The sequence below is a fragment of the Sturnira hondurensis genome, unplaced genomic scaffold (genome assembly GCF_014824575.4).
Source record: "Sturnira hondurensis isolate 20B ecotype Veracruz unplaced genomic scaffold, ASM1482457v3 Scaffold0008480, whole genome shotgun sequence".
NCBI classification, from domain to species: Eukaryota; Metazoa; Chordata; class Mammalia; order Chiroptera; family Phyllostomidae; genus Sturnira; species Sturnira hondurensis.
Window position 1 is genome coordinate 1037870 of NW_028081111.1, and position 14418 is coordinate 1052287.

A 14418-nucleotide genomic window follows, 5' to 3' on the forward strand; every position below is an offset into this window, starting at 1 on the left:
CTGCACATTAGCTATTTTAGAGTGGTGGGAACTGAGGCTGGAAGGTCAGTGAACAGCCAGCTGTTCAGGGGCAGAGCCTGGATGCAATTCCAGGCCTCTCTGGTTCTGCTCCACCCACTGCCACCAGGGAGAATTTTGATAGACACACTGCAGCTGCTTCAGTCTCTGTGTTGTTTAAAAACAGCTATAAAGATAAGAGAAGGCCCTCACTTAGGGAAGCTCTTTAAATGCCTCTCCCACAGAGATGTAATTTCACATTGTCTCAACTGGTTCCAAAATCCTGGGACAGTTCTCAAAAAATACATAAGAACAACTCTTGTTCTCAGCAGCATGCTGTCCTCACCAAGGAGCAAACAATGAAGGGCAATCAAGCATCTGGGGTCTGGATGGTACTTGAAAGCCAGCATCAGTTGCCTTTCCATTCAGAGCAGGGTTGTCAAACTCATTTTCACCAGGGGCCACATCAGTCTTGTGGATGCTTTCAAAGGGCTGGATGTAACTTTGGGACTGTGTAAATGTTAACTACTCCTTAACTAGGGACAAGGAGCTCGGTGCTGCCACTGGGTAGAAACAAGGTGCTGGGCCAGATTAAACAAGGTGGAGGGCCGGACTCGGCCCAAGGGCCTGTGTTTGCCACCTGTGACTCAGAGTGACACCAATCCAAGCTCACATGAGCCCAGTGCTCACTGAGGCGGGGCAGGACACCAGTGGACAAGAGCTGTTTCTCTGTGCAGTCACGCCTGCTACCTGGTCCTTCTGCCTAGTTAAACTTACATGTTTGAGGCCTGGAAGAATAAAATGATCCCCACCCACTACAAACTGAGCATAACTGAGTGGGACAGATTCTCTGCCCCCATATCAGGTGGGCTTGGGTGGCCCCAGATGGGGTCTCGGTGGAGCCTAGGTGGAGGGTGTGGTGCTGCTCCTTCCAAGGTCAGGTGGCACCAAACAGTGTCCTTCATCCCCCAGGTCCAGGGTCAGATGAGCCACAGCTCTCAGCCCTGAGCAGCAGCAAGAACCAAGCAGCCTTGTGGCCAGGGTTTTAAGAGATGAAACAGCGGGTCTGTCATCTGGTGATCCAAGAACGGGGTTTCTTTGGAGTCCCTGTGGAGTCCCAGGGAGTAACTGGAAGCTCTGTTTCTGTGAGGTTGGCGGGCTTTGCACAGCAAGCCTGAGTGAGAGCCACAGAGGCAGCCCCTTCATCCTGCCAATTCTTAGGATAAATAAGAGGCTTTTAAAAACTCTTTGGTGACATATTCTATACAGAAATGTGTACTATGGTCAGTGTGCAGCTCAGAGGGTTTCCGACACACACCAAGTATTCACCCAGATCAGCATGAAATGTTACCAGTGCCACCAGAATCCTGCCTCGAGCTCCTTCTAGTCACCACCCCTCATGACCACTCTTCTCCTCACCTCTTACACCACAGACTCAGCCTAACTGTTTTTGTGCTTTATGTAAGTGCAGTCATGCTGTGTGTATCCCAGCTTCTTTCCCTCTATATTAAGTTTATGAATGCATTCATTCATATCGTTAGAAGCGGTCATAGACCACTTGTTCATGTGAGACTATAATAGTCCACATTTGTTTATTAGCAACTTGTTTTTTTAAGAAGGCTCTCACTTCTTTTCTAAAAAGTATTTTATGTATTTATTTTTAGAGAGGGGGAAGGGAGGGAGAAAGAGAGGGAGAGAAACATCCACCTGTGAGAGAACATTGATGGTTGGTTCTCGCACTCCACCAACCAGGGACCTTGCCCATAACCCAGGCATGTGCTCTGAACCAGCAACCTTTTGGTTCACAGGCCAGCACTCAACTCACTGAACCACACCAGCCAGGGAATGATTTGGTTTTGATGTACTTCTGATTCATGTCATTTTCTAAGCTGGATGGAACCAAAATCTGGTTTACTGGAGCCACCTGAATGGGAGCTTGCCATAAATTGCATTTCATTCAACTACTATTTAGGGAAAACTTGTCCCTCCCCCTCTGTTCGTCTATTTCACCCAGCTGTGTATGCAGAGCAATTTGGGCTGTGACTACCGTCATCCTGAGCATCCCAGTGTAGATGCTGGGCCACACTCTAGAAAGAGGCGTGTCTACCACCAATAAGAACCATCGGGGATTGTCACCATGGGTGAGCCGATTCCAGTCACAGGATATAATGGTGCTTCCCTGCTGCCTTCCATTGCCACTCTGAGAACCCAGTGAGATAAGGCAGACACTACAAAACTGCTGCTGCAGTATGATAACTTCATAGAAAACAGACTTGCGTGCAGAATCTAGGAAAAAACAAAACAAAATGAAACAAGAAAAAACACCATTAGAATAATGAGCTTATGAGGAACTTACTTTCTTATTTTTACATTTTAAAAAGTCCATATATTCTGCCCTGGCTGGTGTAGCTCAGTGGATTCAGCTTGGGCCTGCAAACCAGATGATCACAGTTCAATTCCCAGTCAGGGCACATGCCTGAGTTGCAGGCCAGTTCCCAGCAGGGGACACACGAGAGGCAACCATACATTGATATTTCTCTCCCTCTCTCCTTCCCTTCCCCTCTAAAGATAAATAAATACAATTTAAAAAATAAAAAAATAAAATAAAGTCCATATATTCTACACAGAACATGTGTGAGTTTTAATAAGAAGTATGTCTTACACATCAAATAATATTCCGATATTTATGGAAGAGCACTGAAATCTATAAGTGATGAAACAAATAAAATATATTACATATTGCTCCACTGCCTCACAGAAAGATGTGGCAGTGTGTTAAAACAGAAGGATTTGGACTTCTGGCCAAGATGGAGGCATAGGTAGACACACTGTGCCTCTTTACACAACCAAAAGAAGGACAACAACAATTTAAAAACAAAAAACAACCAGAACTGACAGAAAATTGAACTGTATGGAAGTCCAACAACCAAGGAGTTAAAATAGACACATTCATCCAGACCAGTAGGAGGGGTGGAGTTGGGCAGCTAAGCTGAGAGGGGTCACAGCAAAACAAACAAACAAACAAAAAAAACGGTGGCACTAGGTGCACAAGTCAGCAGGGGACAGACCCTGAGTGGCTGGCAGAACCCGGGTGAGGGTTGGCAATGGGCCAACCCAACGAGGCGGTAACTGTGAAGCTGGGCACAGTGCACAAGGCAGCTGGCTAACTGAATGGTTCCACATTGGTGCACAGATAAACCAAGCAAAACTGGGGAGTGAGACAGACCATGCAACCCAGGGTCCCAGTGCGGGAAAATAAATTGGTGTTTTCAAAACACCAATTGAAAACACCTGTGGTGGTTGAGGTGCCGGGAGAAAATTCCAGCCTCACAGGAGAGTTCATTGGAGATACTCACAGGGTCCTAGAATGTACACAAGCCCACCCACCCAGGAATTAGCACCAGAAAGGGCTACCTTGCTTGAGGGAAAAGGGGGAAGTGACTGAAAACTGGCAGAGAGCAGAGAAAGCGCCGTTCCCTCTCAGACCCTGTCCCCACAAACAGTGTCACAACCCAGCGACTGGGTTGATCTGCCCTGACAAACACCTAAGGCTCCACCCCTCATATGTAACAGGTGTGACAAGACAAAAAAAATGGCCCAAATGGAAGAACAGATCAAAGCTCCAGAGCAAATACAACTAAGCAGCAAAGAGACAGCCAAGCTATCAGATGCACAGTTCAAAGCACTGGTGATCAGGATGTTCACAGAATTGGTTGAATTTCACCTCAAATTAGATGAAAAAATGAAGGCTACACTAAGTGAAATGAAGGAAAATGCACAGGGAACCAATAGTGGGAAAAAGACTGGGCCTCGACTCCATGGAGTGGACCAGAAGGAAGAAAGAAACAACCAAACAGAAAAGAATGAAGCAACAAGAATTCAAAAAAAATGAAGAGAGAACTAGGAACTGACGGGACATCTTTAAACATTCCAACATCCAAATTATAGGGCTACCAGAAGGGGAAGAGGAAGAGCAACAAATAGAAAAATTATTTGAACAAATAATAAAGGAGAACTTCCCCAGTCTGGCAAAGGAAATAGACTTCTAGGAAGTCTAGGAAGATCAGAGAGTCCCAAAGAAGTTAGACCCAAGAAGGAACACACCAAGGCACATCATAATTACATTAGCCAAGATTAAAATGAAGGAGGGAATCCTAGAAGCACGAAGAGATAAGGGGACAGTTACCTACAAAGGAGTTCCCATCAGACTCTCAGCTGATTTCTCAAAAGAGACCTTCCAGGCAAGAAGGGGCTGGAAAGAAGTATTCCAAGTCATGAAATCCAAAGACCTACAGCCAAGATTGCTCTATCCAGCAAAGCTTTCATTTAGAATGGAAGGACAGATGAAGTGCTTCTCAGATAAGGTCAAGTTCAAGGAGTTCATCATCACCAAGCCCTTATTATATGAAATGTTAAAGGGACTTATATAAGAAAAAGAAGATGAAAAATATGTACAGTAAAATGACAGCAAACTCACAATTATTAACAACCACACCTAAAACAAAAACGAAAACATCCACGGAGGTGGACCCGAGTGGCCATCTGGATAGCCAATGGGACCTTCCCCAAGTACAGGCTCATCTGTACTTGATCTCATTTGTTTTCACCGCAACCCACACTGGCAGAGCTACCATTAGCACCTCAATTACAAGGTTGGTGCCTTGCCCACCATACACACACCAGATGCTATTCTGTTAAACTGCTGTGAAGGCCAGCACCACCAACCGTGGCAGGCTCTATGTCTTGTAGCCTTAGTAATTTTGCTAACTTCAGACTCTGAATCCCAGCTACAGCAAAAGCTAGTGTCAACTTGTATTTAGGAGGAAAACAGAAGTGTTTTCTCAGTATTGGCCAGCTTTCAAGGTCCACCATTGACAATTGTTACTATTTTCCTAATTATGCAGTGATGTCAGAACATACCATCTAAATTAGCAGGTAGAAGACACAACTTTATGTCTTTCTTCCTTTGGGAATGAGCACTCTGTCTGTGAGGCCAGCACAACCCAGGAGGACAGGACCACAGCACCACCTGTTGGATTCCTGAGGACAACTTTGTGATTCTCTCAGCACTCCCTCTCCCCACCCCCGCCCTGCCCCCCTCCCCAGAGTATAGGCACTGGCTACTGTCCCCTCTCTCCTACTGTCCCCAGTAAAAGAGAAAGATAACAAAAGGGCAGGCATCTCCAGGAATGAAGATCAGCAATCTTGGTCCTCAATCCTAAAAGACTAAACAGTCTGCATTTGTCAGTGTGGAAACTTTCACAGTGGAGTAAAGAGAAAAAAAAATACACTTTTTATTTTTAAGGAATGAGAATTAAACACTAAGAAATGAGTACACAGTATAATGTTATTTCGAAGATCTGAAAACTTCATTAAAACAAGGAAAACATGTATATTTGGGTAAATCTCTGCCAAGACAGGGGAATATATCACTGTATTTCAGAAGGAAATAAATGTGGTGTTTTAGCCAGGAAAGATGTTACCTCCTCAATCTCTAAAATAGTAGTCTCCATTTACAAAGTGGTCTAGCCCTCAGTCCAGTGTGGGTCAGTTGGTTGGGCATCATCTCACAAAATGAAAGGTCACCAGTTCAATTCCTGGTCAGGTCACAAGCCTGAGTTTCGGGTTCTGTCCGCTGGTCAGGGCATGTTCAAGAGCCAACCAATTGATGTTTCTCTCCCTCTCTTCTCTTCTTTCTAAAAATAAATAAATAAAGTATTTTAAACAAACAAATAAATAATAGAATAAAATAGTAGTCTCCATTTTTATTTTTTAAAAGATTTAATTTATTTATTTTTAGAGAGAGTGGAAGAGACAGAGAAAGAAAGGGGAAAAAGCATCAGTGTGAAAGAGAAACATCAATCAGTTGTCTCTCACATGTACCCCATTTGGGAACCAAATGCACAACCCAGACACATGCCCTGACCAGGAATTGAACTGGTGACCCTTCATTTTGCAGGACAAAATCCAATGAATTGAGCCATATTGGTCAGGGCAGGACTCCTGCCCTGAGCTCCATTTTGTCCTGTGGCTCCATTTTAATTCAAGTACAATTTTTATTATTAAGAATGTCTGGCATGTAGCCCCATTATATGTATATTCATTTAGAAAGTACATATATATATATATATATATATGTACTTTCTAAATAAATACACATATACTTATTTATGTATAATAAATATACATACATAGAGTGTGTTCTAAGACATGGATGAAGAAATTATATATATATAATTTCTATATATATATTCTCTATATATAATATTTCTATTATATATATATATATATATAATTTCTTCATCCATGTCTTAGAACACACTCTGTAAAATCTACTGAGACAGAAATAAAAAACCAAGATAAAAACCAAATGCAACTCAATCTTCTGACGTTCTTTCCCACACCACAGTGGAGAGTCTGGTGCTTTCCCCAGGAAGCACACACCCCACCACTGCCCTATGCTCAAAAACCACAGCTCCCAACATGGAAACACTGAACAACTTGGAGGGACCTACTGAGGAGAGGATGCAACAGGCCCTTTCGCATCTATGCCACTAGCACAAGAATTGTGGACACACATTTAACAAGACATTGCTAGAAAAAAGCTACTTATGGTTTCTAGTCTGGCATGTAAGGAGCTCAGAGTCATCTCTCTATCCCAACAACAAGGAAAAAGCTGAGTAAATGGAAAAATAAACAACTTTTCTTAGATTCATCCAAGTGACACCACGGGGCAAATGGCTGCAACACATGGAAGAGACCCACAGGCAGACACAGAGTCACAGCTTACCTGAGCAGAGACCCACAAGCAGAGATTCAGTGGGGCCCAGTGCGGGGAGAAAAACCGGAACAGTGCTGCCAGCTGGCTGGAGGCTCAGGGTGCACAAACCCCGAGATAAAGAGTCAACGGGGACCAAGTATAGGTCAGTCCCACACTTCTGTGAGTTTCACCTCCTGGAGCTCTACCAGATTCTCACAGTGAAGACCAGAGAACAGTCCTGTTCTGCTTCCAGCAAGGTGAGAGGAAAAGGAACCATTTTGAACTATGTCAGAGCACTCTGTTCTTCCTAACCAGGCCTGCCCTAAAGAGAAACTAGTTGGCCAGAGCCTAACCTGCTAGGGGAAGAGAAACAGCCGACTCCAGCCCCCTCTGGCCATCCTGTCCCCTCTAAGAGGGAGCAGGGGACTCAGAACACTGGCAAAGTTCCCAGCCGAGGCACACAGGGCTCACCATAGATCTACAGCATCCTTTCCCTCCCTGCACACCTCACCTCACCTCACTACAGGCCTGTTCACAGCAGCTTCTTACACCCAAAATATCATGTCTGTCTATCAGTGAAAAATTACAAGGCATACATAAGAGCAGAGACAGGGAAGGGGAGAGAGAGAGAGAGAAAGAAAAAGGAAGGAAGGAAGGAAGGAAGGAAGGAAGGAAGGAAGGAAGGAAGGAAGGAAGGAAGGAAGGAAGGAAGGAATAAATAAATTTGAAGGGACTGAACAAGCAATCAGAACCAGAATCAGATATGACAGAAACGTTGGAATTATTAGATAAAGAATTTTTGAAAAACTATTATGAATTTACTAAGGACTTTAATAGAAAAAAACCCAGAAAATTTATAAGAACAGATGGATAATATAAGCAGATACCTCCCCGAAAGAATTTTTAAAAAATCTATTGGTCTAAACATTTTAAAGGAAATGAGTGCTTTTAATAGGCTCCACAGTAGAGCCGATGAGGCTGAGGGAAGAATCACTAAGCTTATGGATGTTATAGCAGACACATCTGAAACAGAAAAGCAAAGAAAAGGCCTGGAAAAAAGTAGAATAGCCCAGAACTGTGGGACAATTATGAAAGCTGTACCATACATGTAATGGAAATACAGGAAGGAAAAGAAAGAAAGGAACAGAAGAAATATTTGAAACAATAATAACTGAGAATTCCCCAAATTAGTGTCAAAGAACAAATCACCAAATCACAGAAAACACCAAACTAGATATGTGCAAAAAAACTACACCTACACATTTCATATTCAAACTTCAGAAAATCAAAGGCAAAGAAAAAAGTCATAGGAAAAAACACCTTACCTCTAGAGAATGATAAAGATCATGTTCAACTTCTCATAAACTATGTGCCCAGGTAGGCAAGAGAAGAGTGAAGTGAAATATTTAGTGTTGAGAAAAAAACCCACCAACCTAATATTCTTTACCCTATGAGATTGCCTTTCAAAAGCAAAGAAGAAAATAAAGACTTTCTCAGACAAACAAGAATCAGTGCAGTATGTTGCCAGAAGAACTTACCAGGAGACGTCCTCACTAAGGCATTTAAAACAGTTTCAAGTATCTCTCTGGAAGTTTACATTGTCATAACTGGTTATAATTTTTAACCAATTTTTTAAAAAAAATACCTTGAAAGGAAGTGGGTAACTACTAAACGAACAGTGCAAACGGATTACCTGGAGGTGCTTTCTGTTTATTTAGACGCGGAATTAAAGAAGAGAGGAAATTGGAGCAGCCAGGAACATGGTGACGGAGTAGAATGGAGCAGATTCCAGCTCGTGTACACAGAGGAGAAAATCCTGGCAGATCTACTGAGGAACAGCGCAATCAACCAGCAGTTCCCCAGCATTTATGAAAAGAAGAGACCAGAGATTGTGATGGACGCTGAAGGACCAGACAGTGGCAGGTCAGTGGGGTCTTGGGGACCTGATTGGAGAAAAGAGTGGTGGTGGGGGCCGGCGCCCTGGGCCAGGCCCCGGTGCTTCCACTGCGGTCAGGTCCAGAGGCATCGGTCTGCGACCATCGCCGGAGGCGTCTGCCATGGAGGACTGTTCGAGAGCCCCGCACCCGGCGGGTCTGCAGCAGACTCTTTGGGAGCCTTGGGCCTGCTGCAGGGTCCTTGGGAGAGAGCCAGGTCATCAGCTCCCTCTCTCCCCGTCTAAGCAAGGCTGGGCAACACCTGGCAGAGAGCTGTCTGCTTGAGTTTACAGGGAGGCTAACAAGGACAAAGGGCCATGTTCAACTGTGGACTCTGTGGTCACCACCCCGGGAGAACTGAGAGGCGCATTGTCATCACCGGTCTGGCTGGGGATTAGGCTGGGATGAGAGGCAGGCTTTCTGGAGTTTTGTTTTTTTTTGAAAGTGGACTGAGGTGTTCTCCTGCGGTGGCAGCTTGGCTTGCTTCCCACCCAGCCTGGCAGTGATCCAGAGGAGGGGCGTAAGCATTTGAGTCCCACCACAGGACTGGGAGGGACCGTGCAAGATCCCACGGGACCCAGGCAGCCTGCCGGGTGCTCCGCACCCCAGTCTGGTAGCCTGAATGGCACACGCACCTGCACCCAAGCCCACAGAAAGGTCCTGCTGCAACCAGAAAAACCGGTTTGGACAGTTTGAAACGAACATGGAAGGTTTTTGTTTTGTTTTTTCTTTAGTAACTTTTTTTTAGTAATCTTATATTTTTTAAATTTTATTATTGCTTTATCTTTCAATACTTTGTTCCTCTCCTTCCTTTTTTCTGTTTTAGTCCTTCTTCCTTTCTTCCCAAACTTATCGCTTTTTCCTCTCTTCTCCTGCATTTCTTGTGTGTTTGTTTGTTTGTTTATTTGTTGCTTTGTTTTCTTTTACCCACAAGAGACACAAACAACTGGGAACAGCAAAAAGACCAGAGTGGGACCCAAAGAGGGGGCATCTCAACAGTAGACACACAGAGACAAATTTCACTTTGCTATAGCAGAGAAGCCACAAGTTGCTGAATATTTGTATTATCATTTTTTCATTATTCTCACTTCTTTTATATTTTAATAGTATCTTTCTATTCCTTCTCTTTCTGTATAGGCTTCCTACTCTCGACTGCTTATATTGTATTATTTGACAAGTTTCCCCTGTTCTCTACTCCACAGTGTATTGTTGATTTACTATAATTCACGCCACTTGTTTTCCTTTAGCACACTACCCAAAGTTCTATACCCCCTATTCATCTTATCCAGATCACATAGAGTCTGTCATATGATTATTGCTCTAATATTATTGTAAATAACAGCTATTCTATACAACAGTAAATACTTCATGACACATCTCCTGGATCTTAGCCCACTTTACAGGTTCCTGAATTCTATTACTGTAGTGATTAACTCTATTTGTTCACACACTACACCTATTTACTCTCCTTTACTCTCACCTTACCTCAGAATCTAACCGCCCACAACCTCCCTGCTTACTAGATACACCTCACAAGCCTTCCCTCCCCAACAAGAGACTTATCTTTGGTCTATCCATTCTTAAAAGTGTCAAGTTGTGTTGAAGATTACAGTTAACACTATATATAGCCTAAGATCTTCTATCTCTTCTCTACCAGCTGAGACTATAAATATCATAAAGTACTCTCCTGCTGTCATAAACCATTTTGCCTCCCCCTCCAACTGATCACACACACACAAAGAAAGCAGTAGGTGGAAGTGGAACACATCAAGATACCTAAAGGAGACTGTACCACTGAATTTCACAGGTATTCTACCATAGACGTTCACACCATAAACCCAGGGAGTCAGAAAGATCAATTTAAGAAGCTTAGGCTAACAAGAAGAGTCTCACAAACAATGGGAAGACAAAGAAACAATCCCCAAATGAAAGAAAAAGTTAAAGTCTCAAGAACAATGTTAGATGAAATAGAGGCAAGTCAACTATCAGATATTGAATTCAAAGCACTGGTTATCAGGAAATTCAAAGAGCTCACAATGAGCTACCAGAAACTACAGGAAAGCTACAATGGACTCACCAAAAACTATATCAACATGAAAAAGGAAATAGAAACTATCAGCAAAGGCCAAGAGGAAATGAAGGATACAATTTCTGAACTGAAGAACATAATGGAAGGAATCATAAGCAGGATCAGTGAACCAGAAGATTGGATCAGTGAGTTGGAGGACAAAGTAGAAAAAAACTCCCAGAAAGAGCAAGAAAAAAAAAAGAGGCTCATAAAGAATGAAGAGGGATTAAGAGAAATACAAGACAATATGAAACATAATAATATCTGAATAAGAGGGATACCAGAAGGAGAAGAAGAACAAGGGATAGAAAACCTATTTGAAAAAGTAATGAGAAAAAACATCCCTAATATGATGAGAGAAAAAGTCACACAAATCCAGGAATCACAGAGTCCCAATCAAGAGGAACCCAAAGAGGTCCACTTAAAGACACATCATCATTAAAATGGCAAAATTCCAAGACAAAGAGAGAATCTTAAAGGTAGCAAGGGAGAAAAGGGAAGTAACATACAAGGGGGCCACAGTAAGGTTAGCTACTGACTTCTCAATGGAAACACTCCAAGCAAGAAGAGAATGGCAAGAAATATTCCAAGTAATGAGAACCAGAGGCCTGCAAACAAGGGTACTTTACCCAGCAAGGCTCTCAATCAAAATAGAAGGCCAAATAAAGAGCTTCCAAGACAAAAGAAGTCTAAAAGAATATGCCTCCACCAAAGCAGCTCTACAAGAATTACTAAAAGGGCTGCTTTAAGGAAAGGAAGGAAAAGAGAGAGATGGAGAGGAACACAGGTACATAAATGGCAATGAATAAGTACCTTTCAATAATAACCTTAAACGTACATGGATTAAATGCTCTAATCAAAAGACATAGAGTAGCTGAATGGATAAGAAAGCATGACCCACACATATGCTGCCTATAAGAGACCCACCTCAGGTCAAAAGACCACCACAGACTAAAAGTGAAAGGATGGAAACAATTTTTCCAAGCAAATGGACAAGAACAAAAAGCCAGGGTAGCAATTCTCCTATCAGACAAAATAGACTTCAAAACAAGGGCCATAAAGAGAGACCCAGAAGGTCATTTCATAATACTCAAGGGAAGAATCCACCAAGAAGACATTAACATCGTAAATATATATGCACCCAACATAGGAGTACCCAAATATATAAAGAAAATCCTAGAGGACCTCAAGAAAGATATTGACAGCAACACAATTATAGTAGGGGATTTTAACACCCCACTGTAAAAAATGGACAGATCTTCCAAACAAAATATCAACAAACATATTGCACCATTAAACGACACCATAGATGAAATGGACCTAATTGATATATATAGAGTTCTCCATCCCAAAGAAGCTAAATACACATTCTTTTCAAATGCACATGGAACATTTTCAAAGATAGACCACATGATAGGACGTAAAATGAATCTCAGCAAATTCAGGAAAATAGAAATCATACCAAGCATATTCTCTAATCACAAGGGACTGAAATTGGAAACTAACCCCACAGGAAAAAACCCAAAACACCCAAAATCATGGAGACTGAATGGTATGCTATTAAACAACGAATGGGTCAAGATTGAAATTAGGGAAGAAATCAAAAAGTTTCTGGAAACAAATGAAAATGAACTCACAACAACCCAAAACTTATGGGACACAGCCAAGGCAGTCCTGAGAGGGAAGTTCATAGCAATACAGGCTTACCTAAAGAAAATAGAAACATTTCAAACAAACAACCTAACCCGACGCCTGCAAGAACTCGAAGAACAACAACAAAGACAGCCCAGAGCAAGTACAAGGAAGGAAATAACCAAGATCAGAGCAGAATTAAATGACATAGAGACCAAAAGCACAATTATAAGGATCAATGAATCCAAGAGTTGGTTTTTTGAAAAGATAAACAAAATAGACAAGCCTTTAAGTAGGCTCATTAAGAAAAGAAGAGAGAGGACACAAATAAACACAATCAGAAATGAAAGAGGAGAGATTACAACTGATACCACAGAAATAGAAGGGATTGTAAGGAATTACTATGAAGAACTGTATGCCAAGAAATTTGAAAACCTAGGTGAAATGGACAAATTTCTAGAAAAATATAATCTTCCAAAACTCAATGAAGAAGAAGTAGAAAGCCTGAACAGACCAATAACAGCAAATGAAATTGAAGCAGTAATCAAAAAACTCCCATCACACAAAAGCCCCGGACCAGATGGTTTCACAGGAGAATTCTACAAAGCGTTTAAGGAAGAGCTAACCCCTATTCTTCACAGACTATTCCAAAAAATCCAAAATGATGGGAAACTCCCAAACTCTTTTTATGAAGCGAGCATTATCCTAATTCCAAAACCAGATAGAGACACAACAAAGAAAGAAAACTTTAGGCCAATATCACTGATGAACATAGATGCTAAAATCCTCAACAAAATATTGGCAAATCGCATCCAACAATACATCAAAAAGATCATACACCATGACCAAGTGGGATTCATCCCAGGGATGCAAGGATGGTTCAATATCCGCAAATCAGTAAATGTAATACACCACATAAACAAAAGCAAGGACAAAAACCACATGGTCATATCAATAGATGCGGAAAAAGCTTTTGATAAGGTACAACACCCATTTATGATAAAGGTACTCAGCAAAGTGGGAATAGAGGGAGCATTCCTCAATATAATAAAGGCCATATATGAAAGACCTACAGCCAACATCATACTCAATGGGCAAAAACTGAAAGCTTTTCCACTAAGATCAGGAACAAGACAAGGTTGTCCACTTTGACCACTTCTATTCAATATGGTATTGGAAGTTCTAGCCACAGCAGTCAGACAAGAAAAGAAAATAAAAGGCATCCAAATCAGAAAGGAGGAAACAAAACTGGCATTGTTCGCAGATGACACGATAGTGTACCTGGAAAATCATATAGACTCTATCCCAAAACTGCTTGAACCAATAAATGAATTTGGCAAAACAGTGGGATACAAAGTCAATATCCAGAAATCAAAGGCATTTTTGTATACTAACAATGAATCACCAGAAGCAGAAATCAAGAAAAAAATCCCATTCGATATAGCAAAACCTAAAATAAAATATCTGGGAAGAAATCTAACCAAGGAGGTAAAAGACCTGTATGCAGAAAACTACACAACACTGAAGAAAAAAATCAAGGAAGTCACAAACAAATGGAAACATATACTGTGTTCATGGATTGAAAGAATTAACATCATCAAAATGTGTATATTACCCAAAGCAATTTACAGATTCAATGCAATACCTATTAAAGTACCAATGGCATATTTCACAGACATAGAACAAACACTTCAAAAATTTATATGGAACCATAAAAAACCCTGAATAGCAGCTGCAATTTTGAGAAAGAAGAACAAAGTAGGAGGGATCATAATACCTGATATCAAACTGTATTACAGGGCCACTGTAATCAAAATAGCCTGATACTAGCATAAAAACAGGCACATAGACCAATGGAACAGAACAGAGAGCCCAGAAATAAACCCAAGTCTCTATAGTCAATTAATATTCAACAAGGGGGGCAGCAACATAAAATGGAGTAAAGACAGCCTCTTCAACAAATGGTGTTGGGAGAACTGGAAAGCTACATGCAAAAAAATGAAACTCGAGCACCAACTTACACCATA